This window comes from Lepisma saccharinum, chromosome 14 (genome assembly GCF_977018435.1).
Source record: "Lepisma saccharinum chromosome 14, izLepSacc3.1, whole genome shotgun sequence".
Lineage (NCBI taxonomy): Eukaryota > Metazoa > Arthropoda > Insecta > Zygentoma > Lepismatidae > Lepisma > Lepisma saccharinum.
In genome coordinates this window covers 20,914,454-20,929,817 of record NC_139242.1, presented here as the reverse complement: position 1 = coordinate 20,929,817, position 15,364 = coordinate 20,914,454, and positions in this window count along the sequence as shown.

The window sequence follows — 15,364 nt, the reverse complement described above, 5'->3', positions numbered from 1 at the left end:
GCTCGGATACAAGTTTTATTCACAAAATAAACAACCTCACACTTTCAAGTTGGTGCATATAATGAATCAATAAACAAAAAATAATTTTTATCGAACTGCGTTTTACATGTCACTAGATACCGTGACACCACGGAGTCGAGTTTATTTTTTATTTACTTTATTGATTTTCATAAATATATTAAAATAATTTCTCGAATTGCATTTTTCTTATTTTGTTCCATGGCTTTTCTTCCACATTTGGCTAATCGTGACAATAAGGATGAATGGTGAATTGATGTAGTATGTAAATAGAAAGCTCCTTACTAAGAATTATAACCTAAAATCTCTGGCGTTCTAGCACCACTGCCACACAGACTTCCACTGATCTAACCTTACGTAACTAGTACATTGAAAATATTGCTCTCTTAAAAAAATGTATGTTTATGAATTATTACATGAAACGCATTCCGTTTATATCTAGCGCTAATCTAAACGTACTAGCCCTGATTTCCGACCTCCACGTTTCGTTACGTCTATCTTATAAGCATAGCCGTGTGTATATACAGGGTGACTGGTAATTAGATGTATTCCCTGAAAGGGGTTAAAGTAGAGACAATTTGCAATAAATTTGACCATATGATACCCCGTCCGAAAAGCTCAGGGAGAGGATCTTAACAGCTGGTCAACACATCAATGACACCATCACATCACGAGGTAAGAGACCAAATGTCCGTAAAAACCTGCTTGCCTACATTCGTAACGGAGGCGCCCACTTTGAGCAAGACGTGTAATGTTTTTTAATTGTATTGTTCATTGATTCCATTCACATGAAGATGAATGAAGTATTATTTCTTGTACACAAATGTGAATGTTAGCAACATTTGTATCTTGTTGGATAGTAGATGTCACAAGGAAGTAATTTACGTAATTTGAACGCTTCGTGTCATACCATTTTTGTTATTAATACGTTGCCAAGTAAACTAAGAGTGCATTTTTTTATCATCACTTGTAAGTTTAGACCCACCCGTTACTTACATGTGATTGTTATTTGGGATTTTTATTTTTCAACGAACCACTTATTTGTTAGCTATCAGAAAACGCTGAAATAAGTTCCATACAATGAGCAGTTTTTTCTCAATTCATCTTTTTATGTGGAAAATTGTCATCTTTTAAAAAAACAATTGAAACTCGATTATCTCGAAAACTACTAATTTTCGGACGGGGTATCATATGGTCAAATTTATTGCAAATTGTCTCTACTTTAACCCCTTTCTGGGAATACATCGAATTACCAGTCACCCTGTATACATACACATTGGTTAAGAAAGGAAACTTCAATTTTTCCCGGCCAATTTTAATAAAATTTAGTAGTAGAAGCAATTTATTAACATTTTTGTATTAAAACAGCGAAGAAACACCGTACCGATTTTACCTTAGAATTACAGTAAAACCTCGTTAATCCGGACCCTGATAAGCCGGACTCCGCTTAATCCGGACAGGCAAAAGGAAAAGAAAAAAGGGAAAAAAGCAGAATGCTTTCGGAAGAAGCCGCATTGATACAGGAATGCCCTCGTACTGCATTATATGTACACAGTAGTGCTATACATTTTATTGTACTGTATAGTGTATTTAGGCCTATGCCCTTTAAATACACCACAATAAACGTGTTTTGTTGCTATAAACGGGAGTTTTAATGCAATTTCTACTATTCTTTTAGGTTATTTAAGTTAATCCGGACTTTTGTTAAACCAGTCAACTTATCCCCCCCATTAGTCTGGATTAACGAGGTTTTACTGTAATTCTTACCGCTAAAACAGGAATAAACTATGACCACATTCAACTTGGCATGAACTACAAAACCACAAAGAGAATTATGAATTGTCCGTATTAAAAAAAAAAACATATTTCACCGTTTGAATTTGAAGTCCACTTTACGCATAGCTAGGCTAATCGGGACTGGACCTACAGATTAAAGTGGGGTCTGAACCACTATGTGCCTCCAGCGAGTATCAAACCCTGGACCCCTTTGTTACACGGCGACGACGTTACCACCATTGAGAAGTCTACATGTTGCAGCGTAATAGTAATTTACTAACTAACACAAGCAGTGGAAAGGATTTTTATCTGTTAAACTTCCCTTCAAATACAGCCATGTTTGAAAGCTGTTAATTAAGTATTGGAGAAAAAATATATAATCACATACCTTCTTTTATCGATTTATCTTCTTCTCGACATTCAGCATTTGTTTCGCTCGTTTCCACTTTCCTTTCTTTGGCAAGAATTGGAACAAAAAAGTCCTTTATAGTTCTCTTCGCCATTGTTTAAACTACACCCACTACCACTTCCATACACGTTCTGATAGAAAATGAAGTTCGAAGAAAACGTGTATGCAGGCCACTGAATCATTGACAGTTGCTCCCTGCACACCAGTGTCGCACCAAACTACACTACCAATTCACTCGAACAGAAAAGAACGTGAGAACTGACAAACCCAAAGTTACGTTGACTGGTGCCGGCTGGACCCACACCCACCCTCAAGTCCGGCGTGGGTATCATATTACCGTGCATGTCCAGCGAAGACTGCGACTTTTCGGTGTTGACTGAAATGTGTTTTTTTTTCTCCTTCTGGTCAGTAGCTAAGGGAAGGAAACCAAAATGTCACTTCAACAGCGAAGAGGAAGAAAGAGGAAAAAACTTGCGACTTTGCCACGGTTCAACTCAATTCTACTCAAGTTGTTTGAGTTAGAAAAACTTAAATTAATTTGAATCTTCCGAGTCACACATTTCTTCTTTCCTTGTCAAATGAACTGTAGGGGGGTACAGGGGGTACAATGGGATTTAAGCATTTAGGGGGTACTGTACCCCCCTTTAAAATTTTGGGGGGGTACAATGTACCCCTGTACCCCCCCGTTCCTGCGCCACTGGCCAACGCCATGTTACCGACCTTAGCAACGACCGTAGCAACCGGTTGTTTATTGCCAATATGGCCGCACCCATGCGCGGGACCAGCAGACGACTTGACCAGCGTATTTGTGAGAAAGCAAACTTTATAAAATTAACTGAAACCTACCTCTCACGGTTGCGACGTCCAAGGACAAGCGTTGATATATAAAGAACGTGTAAGAGTGAAAGAAGTACCCGGATGGGATGGAGGGTTGTGTGATCGTCTGTTATAGACGTGACCACGGCTACTCCTGTGTTTTATATTTTTGTAAATTCAATATTATTTGAAGCTCAAACTCAATTCTGTTGCCAACCTGTGCCACTTCAGCGTGATTCTTGACTGGCTCGGAAGTTGAGGAAAAATAATTTTTTTCTGTAGTGTCCGAAGACGAGGGCCAACATAATATATGGTTATTTTGGGTAGTTCTAGGCCAAAAAAAGGTGGGTTTTATTTGTCCTTTTTTTTCCTTTTCGTCGATTTTTGGCTTATTGGTCCTTTTTTAGCCTATTTTTAGGTCTTAACGGCTTTTTTTGCAACTTCACCTTCTTTCGACTACGTTTTTACTGCCCATTCTTAATTCGAATCATCATCAATTCATCACCACTTAAACATCCTTTCTGTAGTAAAGAACTAAAATTTAAGAGAGAAATAAATATATTTGAACCATCCCTGAAACGAGAGAAAAACCTTTTTTGGACGACTGAAGCAGGTACGGTACAGTCACGGACACTGCCTGCTTGTAATGATTCCATTGAAATTCAATGTATTCATTACAAGCTGGCAGTGTTCGTGACTGTACAAGGTCCTTTAACCGTAACTTGTCTGGAAGGTCATGCCGTAAGTGGCAACTTTATCTTCTTTTGAAGCTTTCAGCACAGTGTATACGACCAGACAGCATGCGCCTGAAAAAGATCTCAAGTCAGATAAGGAGGTGCCGCGCAGAGGGAGAGGTTTGGGAAGTTAAAACGGAAGTTATTAATTAATTTGGATCACATTTATACGTCCTTTCTTTCATTTTCAGGTCCTTTTTTTAAAAAAATATTTTTAGGTCTTTTTATTGGTCTTTTTTTCTGGCAATTTATAGGTCTTGAACTTACGAGCACTAGTCATTAGCAATTGAAAGTTGAGTCTGTGGTTGAGTCATCTGTCACTTCTACTAGTTTGGTTAGTAGATGTATACTACGCTCTCCTTCCCGTTTTTCGTAATCGCCATAGACTAATAGGAAACGCACTAGTAAACATTACACAACGAGCAGACATGCATTTAGAAAGTATGATGGGGAAGGGGGACCGGACGAACCCAGTGTCTCAAAAATAATAATAATATAATGTTGAAATTAAAATAATTATATTAAATCAAATTAATACTAATTACAACATATAAATTAATATTGTATTATTACGTATTACATGAATAGGTAAAGAAAAGGCATAAGAATGAAGATATAACAGCACATACTCATTACGTAGCTTACCTGTACTTAAGATCGTAATAATTTATATCAAAAAGAGTGCTCTGGGGATGAAATTAATGCCAAATACATAAAGAACTGAATATTTATTCAATAACAAAAACAATGTTAGATGCAGTTGGAGAAAAATGAAGTTTCTGATTAATATTTTATGCACATTGTATAATGCTTTGTAATATCATTCAATGCTCTATGATCCCAATATAATCCTTGACTTTCAATACGTTCAGAGTAAATTAATAACCTTCGATTATACAACAAATAACTAAACAAGCATATTTTCGTTAGTTATCTTTAGTACTTGATAAGTCTTTTGGATGAGGGGGGTGGGGTCCGGACCCCCTAAATATGTCCTTGCTGTCCTCCAAAGCAGTATGATCTCAGGATAATCCTTGCCTTCCAATAAGCTCAAAGGAAATTAATAACCATCCATTATACAACAAATGCTAAAGAAGCATTATTTAATTTTAGTACTTGGTAATCCCTTCGGGGTGGTCCTGACCCCTGTAACCCCCCAAGATACGTCCTTGTCTCACTCATATTCATAATATACCATGCGTTTTCCTTAATTAACTGTGTATTTGGAAAAAAATTACTGGAATAAAATAAAATGCCAATTTCAGAGTACAATCCTACGTAATTTCCCACAGAGTCCTCAAATAATTTATGAAATTTCCATCACGCAAATTATATTTTGTTAAAAAATGAAATCATGTTGAAAGTTATACATTGGGCCCCTTAAAAAAAGGGCCAAGCAAGGACTGAGGGGCCGGGCCCCATGCCACCAGGTTTCGGTGCTCCTGAATGTATATTACAAATTATTATAAAATAAAGCATTCAAAGTACTCTTAGTAACCCCGTGTTAATTTGTGAGAAAGTAAATTTTATAAAATGAACTGAAACCTAACTCTCACGGTTGCGACGTCCAAGGACAAGCGTTGATATATAAAGAACGTGTAAGAGTGAAAGAAGTACCCGGATGGGATGGAGGGTTGTGTGATCGTCTGTTATAGACGTGACCACGGCTACTCCTGTGTTTTATATTTTTGTAAATTCAATATTATTTGAAGCTCAAACTCAATTCTGTTGCCAACCTGTGCCACTTCAGCGTGATTCTTGACTGGCTCGGAAGTTGAGGAAAAATAATTTTTTTCTGTAGTGTCCGAAGACGAGGGCCAACATAATATATGGTTATTTTGGGTAGTTCTAGGCCAAAAAAGGTGAGTTTTATTTGTCCTTTTTTTCCTTTTCGTCGATTTTTGGCTTATTGGTCCTTTTTTAGCCTATTTTTAGGTCTTAACGGCTTTTTTTGCAACTTCACCTTCTTTCGACTACGTTTTTACTGCCCATTCTTAATTCGAATCATCATCAATTCATCACCTCTTAAACATCATTTCTGTAGTAAAGAACTAAAATTTAAGAGAGAAATAAATATATTTGAACCATCCCTGAAACGAGAGAAAAACCTTTTTTGGACGACTGAAGCAGGTACGGTACAGTCACGGACACTGCCTGCTTGTAATGATTCCATTGAAATTCAATGTATTCATTACAAGCTGGCAGTGTTAGTGACTGTACAAGGTCCTTTAACCGTAACTTGTCTGGAAGGTCATGCCGTAAGTGGCAACTTTATCTTCTTTTGAAGCTTTCAGCACAGTGTATACGACCAGACAGCATGCGCCTGAAAAAGATCTCAAGTCAGATAAGGAGGTGCCGCGCAGAGGGAGGGGTTTGGGAAGTTAAAACGGAAGTTATTAATTAATTTGGATCACATTTATACGTCCTTTCTTTCATTTTCAGGTCCTTTTTTTAAAAAATATTTTTAGGTCTTTTTATTGGTCTTTTTTTCTGGCAATTTATAGGTCTTGAACTTACGAGCACTAGTCATTAGCAATTGAAAGTTGAGTCTGTGGTTGAGTCATCTGTCACTTCTACTAGTTTGGTTAGTAGATGTATACTACGCTCTCCTTCCCCCTTTTCGTAATCGCCATAGACTAATAGGAAACGCACTAGTAAACATTACACGACGAGCAGACATGCATTTAGAAAGTATGATGGGGAAGGGGGACCGGACGAACCCAGTGTCTCAAAAATAATAATAATATAATGTTGAAATTAAAATAATTATATTAAATCAAATTAATACTAATTACAACATATAAATTAATATTGTATTAATTCGTATTACATGAATAGGTAAAGACACGGCATAAGAATGAAGATATAACAGCACATACTCATTACGTAGCTTACCTGTACTTAAGATCGTAATAATTTATATCAAAAACAGTGCTCTGGGGATGAAATTAATGCCAAATACATAAAGAACTGAATATTTATTCAATAACAAAAACAATGTTAGATGCAGTTGGAGAAAAATGAAGTTTCTGATTAATATTTTATGCACATTGTATAATGGTTTGTAATATCATTCAATGCTCTATGATCCCAATATAATCCTTGACTTTCAATACGTTCAGAGTAAATTAATATCCTTCGATTATACAACAAATAACTAAACAAGCATATTTTCGTTAGTTATCTTTAGTACTTGATAAGTCTTTTGGATGAGGGGGGTGGGGTCCGGATCCCCTAAATATGTCCTTGCTGTCCTCCAAAGCAGTATGATCTCAGGATAATCCTTGCCTTCCAATAAGCTCAGAGGAAATTAATAACCATCCATTATACAACAAATGCTAAAGAAGCATTATTTAATTTTAGTACTTGGTAATCCTTTCGGGGTGGTCCTGACCCCTGTAACCCCCCAAGATACGTCCTTGTCTCACACATATTCATAATATACCATGCGTTTTCCTTAATTAACTGTGTATTTGGAAAAAAAATACTGGAATAAAATAAAATGCCAATTTCAGAGTACAATCCTACGTAATTTCCCACAGAGTCCTCAAATAATTTATGAAATTTCCATCACGCAAATTATATTTTGTTAAAAAATGAAATCATGTTGAAAGTTATACATTGGGCCCCTTAAAAAAAGGGCCAAGCAAGGACTGAGGGGCCGGGCCCCATGCCACCAGGTTTCGGTGCTCCTGAATGTATATTACAAATTATTATAAAATAAAGCATTCAAAGTACTCTTAGTAACCCCGTGTTAATTTGTGAGAAAGTAAATTTTATAAAATGAACTGAAACCTAACTCTCACGGTTGCGACGTCCAAGGACAAGCGTTGATATATAAAGAACGTGTAAGAGTGAAAGAAGTACCCGGATGGGATGGAGGGTTGTGTGATCGTCTGCTATAGACGTGACCACGGCTACTCCTGTGTTTTATATTTTTGTAAATTCAATATTATTTGAAGCTCAAACTCAATTCTGTTGCCAACCTGTGCCACTTCAGCGTGATTCTTGACTGGCTCGGAAGTTGAGGAAAAATAATTTTTTTCTGTAGTGTCCGAAGACGAGGGCCAACATAATATATGGTTATTTTGGGTAGTTCTAGGCCAAAAAAAGGTGGGTTTTATTTGTCTTTTTTTTTCCTTTTCGTCGATTTTTGGCTTATTGGTCCTTTTTTAGCCTATTTTTAGGTCTTAACGGCTTTTTTTGCAACTTCACCTTCTTTCGACTACGTTTTTACTGCCCATTCTTAATTCGAATCATCATCAATTCATCACCTCTTAAACATACTTTCTGTAGTAAAGAACTAAAATTTAAGAGAGAAATAAATATATTTGAACCATCCCTGAAACGAGTGAAAAACCTTTTTTGGACGACTGAAGCAGGTACGGTACAGTCACGGACACTGCCTGCTTGTAATGATTCCATTGAAATTCAATGTATTCATTACAAGCTGGCAGTGTTCGTGACTGTACAAGGTCCTTTAACCGTAACTTGTCTGGAAGGTCATGCCGTAAGTGGCAACTTTATCTTCTTTTGAAGCTTTCAGCACAGTGTATACGACCAGACAGCATGCGCCTGAAAAAGATCTCAAATCAGATAAGGAGGTGCCGCGCAGAGGGAGGGGTTTGGGAAGTTAAAACGGAAGTTATTAATTAATTTGGATCACATTTATACGTCCTTTCTTTCATTTTCAGGTCCTTTTTTTAAAAATATATTTTTAGGTCTTTTTATTGGTCTTTTTTTCTGGCAATTTATAGGTCTTGAACTTACGAGCACTAGTCATTAGCAATTGAAAGTTGAGTCAGTGGTTGAGTCATCTGTCACTTCTACTAGTTTGGTTAGTAGATGTATACTACGCTCTCCTTCCCCCTTTTCGTAATCGCCATAGACTAATAGGAAACGCACTAGTAAACATTACACAACGAGCAGACATGCATTTAGAAAGTATGATGGGGAAGGGGGACCGGACGAACCCAGTGTCTCAAAAATAATAATAATATAATGTTGAAATTAAAATAATTATATTAAATCAAATTAATACTAATTACAACATATAAATTAATATTGTATTATTACGTATTACATGAATAGGTAAAGAAACGGCATAAGAATGAAGATATAACAGCACACACTCATTACGTAGCTTACCTGTACTTAAGATCGTAATAATTTATATCAAAAACAGTGCTCTGGGGATGAAATTAATGCCAAATACATAAAGAACTGAATATTTATTCAATAACAAAAACAATGTTAGATGCAGTTGGAGAAAAATGAAGTTTCTGATTAATATTTTATGCACATTGTATAATGCTTTGTAATATCATTCAATGCTCTATGATCCCAATATAATCCTTGACTTTCAATACGTTCAGAGTAAATTAATAACCTTCGATTATACAACAAATAACTAAACAAGCATATTTTCGTTAGTTATCTTTAGTACTTGATAAGTCTTTTGGATGAGGGTGGTGGGGTCCGGATCCCCTAAATATGTCCTTGCTGTCCTCCAAAGCAGTATGATCTCAGGATAATCCTTGCCTTCCAATAAGCTCAGAGGAAATTAATAACCATCCATTATACAACAAATGCTAAAGAAGCATTATTTAATTTTAGTACTTGGTAATCCTTTCGGGGTGGTCCTGACCCCTGTAACCCCCCAAGATACGTCCTTGTCTCACACATATTCATAATATACCATGCGTTTTCCTTAATTAACTGTGTATTTGGAAAAAAAATACTGGAATAAAATAAAATGCCAATTTCAGAGTACAATCCTACGTAATTTCCCACAGAGTCCTCAAATAATTTATGAAATTTCCATCACGCAAATTATATTTTGTTAAAAAATGAAATCATGTTGAAAGTTATACATTGGGCCCCTTAAAAAAAGGGCCAAGCAAGGACTGAGGGGCCGGGCCCCATGCCACCAGGTTTCGGTGCTCCTGAATGTATATTACAAATTATTATAAAATAAAGCATTCAAAGTACTCTTAGTAACCCCGTGTTAATTTGTGAGAAAGTAAATTTTATAAAATGAACTGAAACCTAACTCTCACGGTTGCGACGTCCAAGGACAAGCGTTGATATATAAAGAACGTGTAAGAGTGAAAGAAGTACCCGGATGGGATGGAGGGTTGTGTGATCGTCTGCTATAGACGTGACCACGGCTACTCCTGTGTTTTATATTTTTGTAAATTCAATATTATTTGAAGCTCAAACTCAATTCTGTTGCCAACCTGTGCCACTTCAGCGTGATTCTTGACTGGCTCGGAAGTTGAGGAAAAATAATTTTTTTCTGTAGTGTCCGAAGACGAGGGCCAACATAATATATGGTTATTTTGGGTAGTTCTAGGCCAAAAAAAGGTGGGTTTTATTTGTCTTTTTTTTTCCTTTTCGTCGATTTTTGGCTTATTGGTCCTTTTTTAGCCTATTTTTAGGTCTTAACGGCTTTTTTTGCAACTTCACTTTCTTTCGACTACGTTTTTACTGCCCATTCTTAATTCGAATCATCATCAATTCATCACCTCTTAAACATACTTTCTGTAGTAAAGAACTAAAATTTAAGAGAGAAATAAATATATTTGAACCATCCCTGAAACGAGTGAAAAACCTTTTTTGGACGACTGAAGCAGGTACGGTACAGTCACGGACACTGCCTGCTTGTAATGATTCCATTGAAATTCAATGTATTCATTACAAGCTGGCAGTGTTCGTGACTGTACAAGGTCCTTTAACCGTAACTTGTCTGGAAGGTCATGCCGTAAGTGGCAACTTTATCTTCTTTTGAAGCTTTCAGCACAGTGTATACGACCAGACAGCATGCGCCTGAAAAAGATCTCAAATCAGATAAGGAGGTGCCGCGCAGAGGGAGGGGTTTGGGAAGTTAAAACGGAAGTTATTAATTAATTTGGATCACATTTATACGTCCTTTCTTTCATTTTCAGGTCCTTTTTTTAAAAATATATTTTTAGGTCTTTTTATTGGTCTTTTTTTCTGGCAATTTATAGGTCTTGAACTTACGAGCACTAGTCATTAGCAATTGAAAGTTGAGTCAGTGGTTGAGTCATCTGTCACTTCTACTAGTTTGGTTAGTAGATGTATACTACGCTCTCCTTCCCCCTTTTCGTAATCGCCATAGACTAATAGGAAACGCACTAGTAAACATTACACAACGAGCAGACATGCATTTAGAAAGTATGATGGGGAAGGGGGACCGGACGAACCCAGTGTCTCAAAAATAATAATAATATAATGTTGAAATTAAAATAATTATATTAAATCAAATTAATACTAATTACAACATATAAATTAATATTGTATTATTACGTATTACATGAATAGGTAAAGAAACGGCATAAGAATGAAGATATAACAGCACACACTCATTACGTAGCTTACCTGTACTTAAGATCGTAATAATTTATATCAAAAACAGTGCTCTGGGGATGAAATTAATGCCAAATACATAAAGAACTGAATATTTATTCAATAACAAAAACAATGTTAGATGCAGTTGGAGAAAAATGAAGTTTCTGATTAATATTTTATGCACATTGTATAATGCTTTGTAATATCATTCAATGCTCTATGATCCCAATATAATCCTTGACTTTCAATACGTTCAGAGTAAATTAATAACCTTCGATTATACAACAAATAACTAAACAAGCATATTTTCGTTAGTTATCTTTAGTACTTGATAAGTCTTTTGGATGAGGGTGGTGGGGTCCGGATCCCCTAAATATGTCCTTGCTGTCCTCCAAAGCAGTATGATCTCAGGATAATCCTTGCCTTCCAATAAGCTCAGAGGAAATTAATAACCATCCATTATACAACAAATGCTAAAGAAGCATTATTTAATTTTAGTACTTGGTAATCCTTTCGGGGTGGTCCTGACCCCTGTAACCCCCCAAGATACGTCCTTGTCTCACACATATTCATAATATACCATGCGTTTTCCTTAATTAACTGTGTATTTGGAAAAAAAATACTGGAATAAAATAAAATGCCAATTTCAGAGTACAATCCTACGTAATTTCCCACAGAGTCCTCAAATAATTTATGAAATTTCCATCACGCAAATTATATTTTGTTAAAAAATGAAATCATGTTGAAAGTTATACATTGGGCCCCTTAAAAAAAGGGCCAAGCAAGGACTGAGGGGCCGGGCCCCATGCCACCAGGTTTCGGTGCTCCTGAATGTATATTACAAATTATTATAAAATAAAGCATTCAAAGTACTCTTAGTAACCCCGTGTTAATTTGTGAGAAAGTAAATTTTATAAAATGAACTGAAACCTAACTCTCACGGTTGCGACGTCCAAGGACAAGCGTTGATATATAAAGAACGTGTAAGAGTGAAAGAAGTACCCGGATGGGATGGAGGGTTGTGTGATCGTCTGTTATAGACGTGACCACGGCTACTCCTGTGTTTTATATTTTTGTAAATTCAATATTATTTGAAGCTCAAACTCAATTCTGTTGCCAACCTGTGCCACTTCAGCGTGATTCTTGACTGGCTCGGAAGTTGAGGAAAAATAATTTTTTTCTGTAGTGTCCGAAGACGAAGGCCAACATAATATATGGTTATTTTGGGTAGTTCTAGGCCAAAAAAAGGTGGGTTTTATTTGTCCTTTTTTTTCCTTTTCGTCGATTTTTGGCTTATTGGTCCTTTTTTAGCCTATTTTTATATTTTGCAACTTCACCTTCTTTCGACTACGTTTTTACTGCCCATTCTTAATTCGAATCATCATCAATTCATCACCTCTTAAACATCCTTTCTGTAGTAAAGAACTAAAATTTAAGAGAGAAATAAATATATTTGAACCATCCCTGAAACGAGAGAAAAACCTTTTTTGGACGACTGAAGCAGGTACGGTACAGTCACGGACACTGCCTGCTTGTAATGATTCCATTGAAATTCAATGTATTCATTACAAGCTGGCAGTGTTCGTGACTGTACAAGGTCCTTTAACCGTAACTTGTCTGGAAGGTCATGCCGTAAGTGGCAACTTTATCTTCTTTTGAAGCTTTCAGCACAGTGTATACGACCAGACAGCATGCGCCTGAAAAAGATCTCAAGTCAGATAAGGAGGTGCCGCGCAGAGGGAGGGGTTTGGGAAGTTAAAACGGAAGTTATTAATTAATTTGGATCACATTTATACGTCCTTTCTTTCATTTTCAGGTCCTTTTTTTAAAAAATATTTTTAGGTCTTTTTATTGGTCTTTTTTTCTGGCAATTTATAGGTCTTGAACTTACGAGCACTAGTCATTAGCAATTGAAAGTTGAGTCTGTGGTTGAGTCATCTGTCACTTCTACTAGTTAGGTTAGTAGATGTATACTACGCTCCCCTTCCCCCTTTTCGTAATCGCCATAGACTAATAGGAAACGCACTAGTAAACATTACACCACGAGCAGACATGCATTTAGAAAGTATGATGGGGAAGGGGGACCGGACGAACCCAGTGTCTCAAAAATAATAATAATATAATGTTGAAATTAAAATAATTATATTAAATCAAATTAATACTAATTACAACATATAAATTAATATTGTAGTATTACGTATTACATGAATAGGTAAAGAAACGGCATAAGAATGAAGATATAACAGCACATACTCATTACGTAGCTTACCTGTACTTAAGATCGTAATAATTTATATCAAAAACAGTGCTCTGGGGATGAAATTAATGCCAAATACATAAAGAACTGAATATTTATTCAATAACAAAAACAATGTTAGATGCAGTTGGAGAAAAATGAAGTTTCTGATTAATATTTTATGCACATTGTATAATGCTTTGTAATATCATTCAATGCTCTATGATCCCAATATAATCCTTGACTTTCAATACGTTCAGAGTAAATTAATATCCTTCGATTATACAACAAATAACTAAACAAGCATATTTTCGTTAGTTATCTTTAGTACTTGATAAGTCTTTAGGATGAGGGTGGTGGGGTCCGGATCCCCTAAATATGTCCTTGCTGTCCTCCAAAGCAGTATGATCTCAGGATAATCCTTGCCTTCCAATAAGCTCAGAGGAAATTAATAACCATCCATTATACAACAAATGCTAAAGAAGCATTATTTAATTTTAGTACTTGGTAATCCTTTCGGGGTGGTCCTGACCCCTGTAACCCCCCAAGATACGTCCTTGTCTCACACATATTCATAATATACCATGCGTTTTCCTTAATTAACTGTGTATTTGGAAAAAAAATACTGGAATAAAATAAAATGCCAATTTCAGAGTACAATCCTACGTAATTTCGCACAGAGTCCTCAAATAATTTATGAAATTTCCATCACGCAAATTATATTTTGTTAAAATATGAAATCATGTTGAAAGTTATACATTGGGCCCCTTAAAAAAAGGGCCAAGCAAGGACTGAGGGGCCGGGCCCCATGCCACCAGGTTTCGGTGCTCCTGAATGTATATTACAAATTATTATAAAATAAAGCATTCAAAGTACTCTTAGTAACCCCGTGTTAATTTGTGAGAAAGTAAATTTTATAAAATGAACTGAAACCTACCTCTCACGGTTGCGACGTCCAAGGACAAGCGTTGATATATAAAGAACGTGTAAGAGTGAAAGAAGTACCCGGATGGGATGGAGAGTTGTGTGATCGTCTGTTATAGACGTGACCACGGCTACTCCTGTGTTTTATATTTTTGTAAATTCAATATTATTTGAAGCTCAAACTCAATTCTGTTGCCAACCTGTGCCACTTCAGCGTGATTCTTGACTGGCTCGGAAGTTGAGGAAAAATAATTTTTTTCTGTAGTGTCCGAAGACGAAGGCCAACATAATATATGGTTATTTTGGGTAGTTCTAGGCCAAAAAAAGGTGGGTTTTATTTGTCCTTTTTTTTCCTTTTCGTCGATTTTTGGCTTATTGGTCCTTTTTTAGCCTATTTTTATATTTTGCAACTTCACCTTCTTTCGACTACGTTTTTACTGCCCATTCTTAATTCGAATCATCATCAATTCATCACCTCTTAAACATCCTTTCTGTAGTAAAGAACTAAAATTTAAGAGAGAAATAAATATATTTGAACCATCCCTGAAACGAGAGAAAAACCTTTTTTGGACGACTGAAGCAGGTACGGTACAGTCACGGACACTGCCTGCTTGTAATGATTCCATTGAAATTCAATGTATTCATTACAAGCTGGCAGTGTTAGTGACTGTACAAGGTCCTTTAACCGTAACTTGTCTGGAAGGTCATGCCGTAAGTGGCAACTTTATCTTCTTTTGAAGCTTTCAGCACAGTGTATACGACCAGACAGCATGCGCCTGAAAAAGATCTCAAGTCAGATAAGGAGGTGCCGCGCAGAGGGAGGGGTTTGGGAAGTTAAAACGGAAGTTATTAATTAATTTGGATCACATTTATACGTCCTTTCTTTCATTTTCAGGTCCTTTTTTTTAAAAATATTTTTAGGTCTTTTTATTGGTCTTTTTTTCTGGCAATTTATAGGTCTTGAACTTACGAGCACTAGTCATTAGCAATTGAAAGTTGAGTCTGTGGTTGAGTCATCTGTCACTTCTACTAGTTAGGTTAGTAGATATATACTACGCTCTCCTTCCCCCTTTTCGTAAT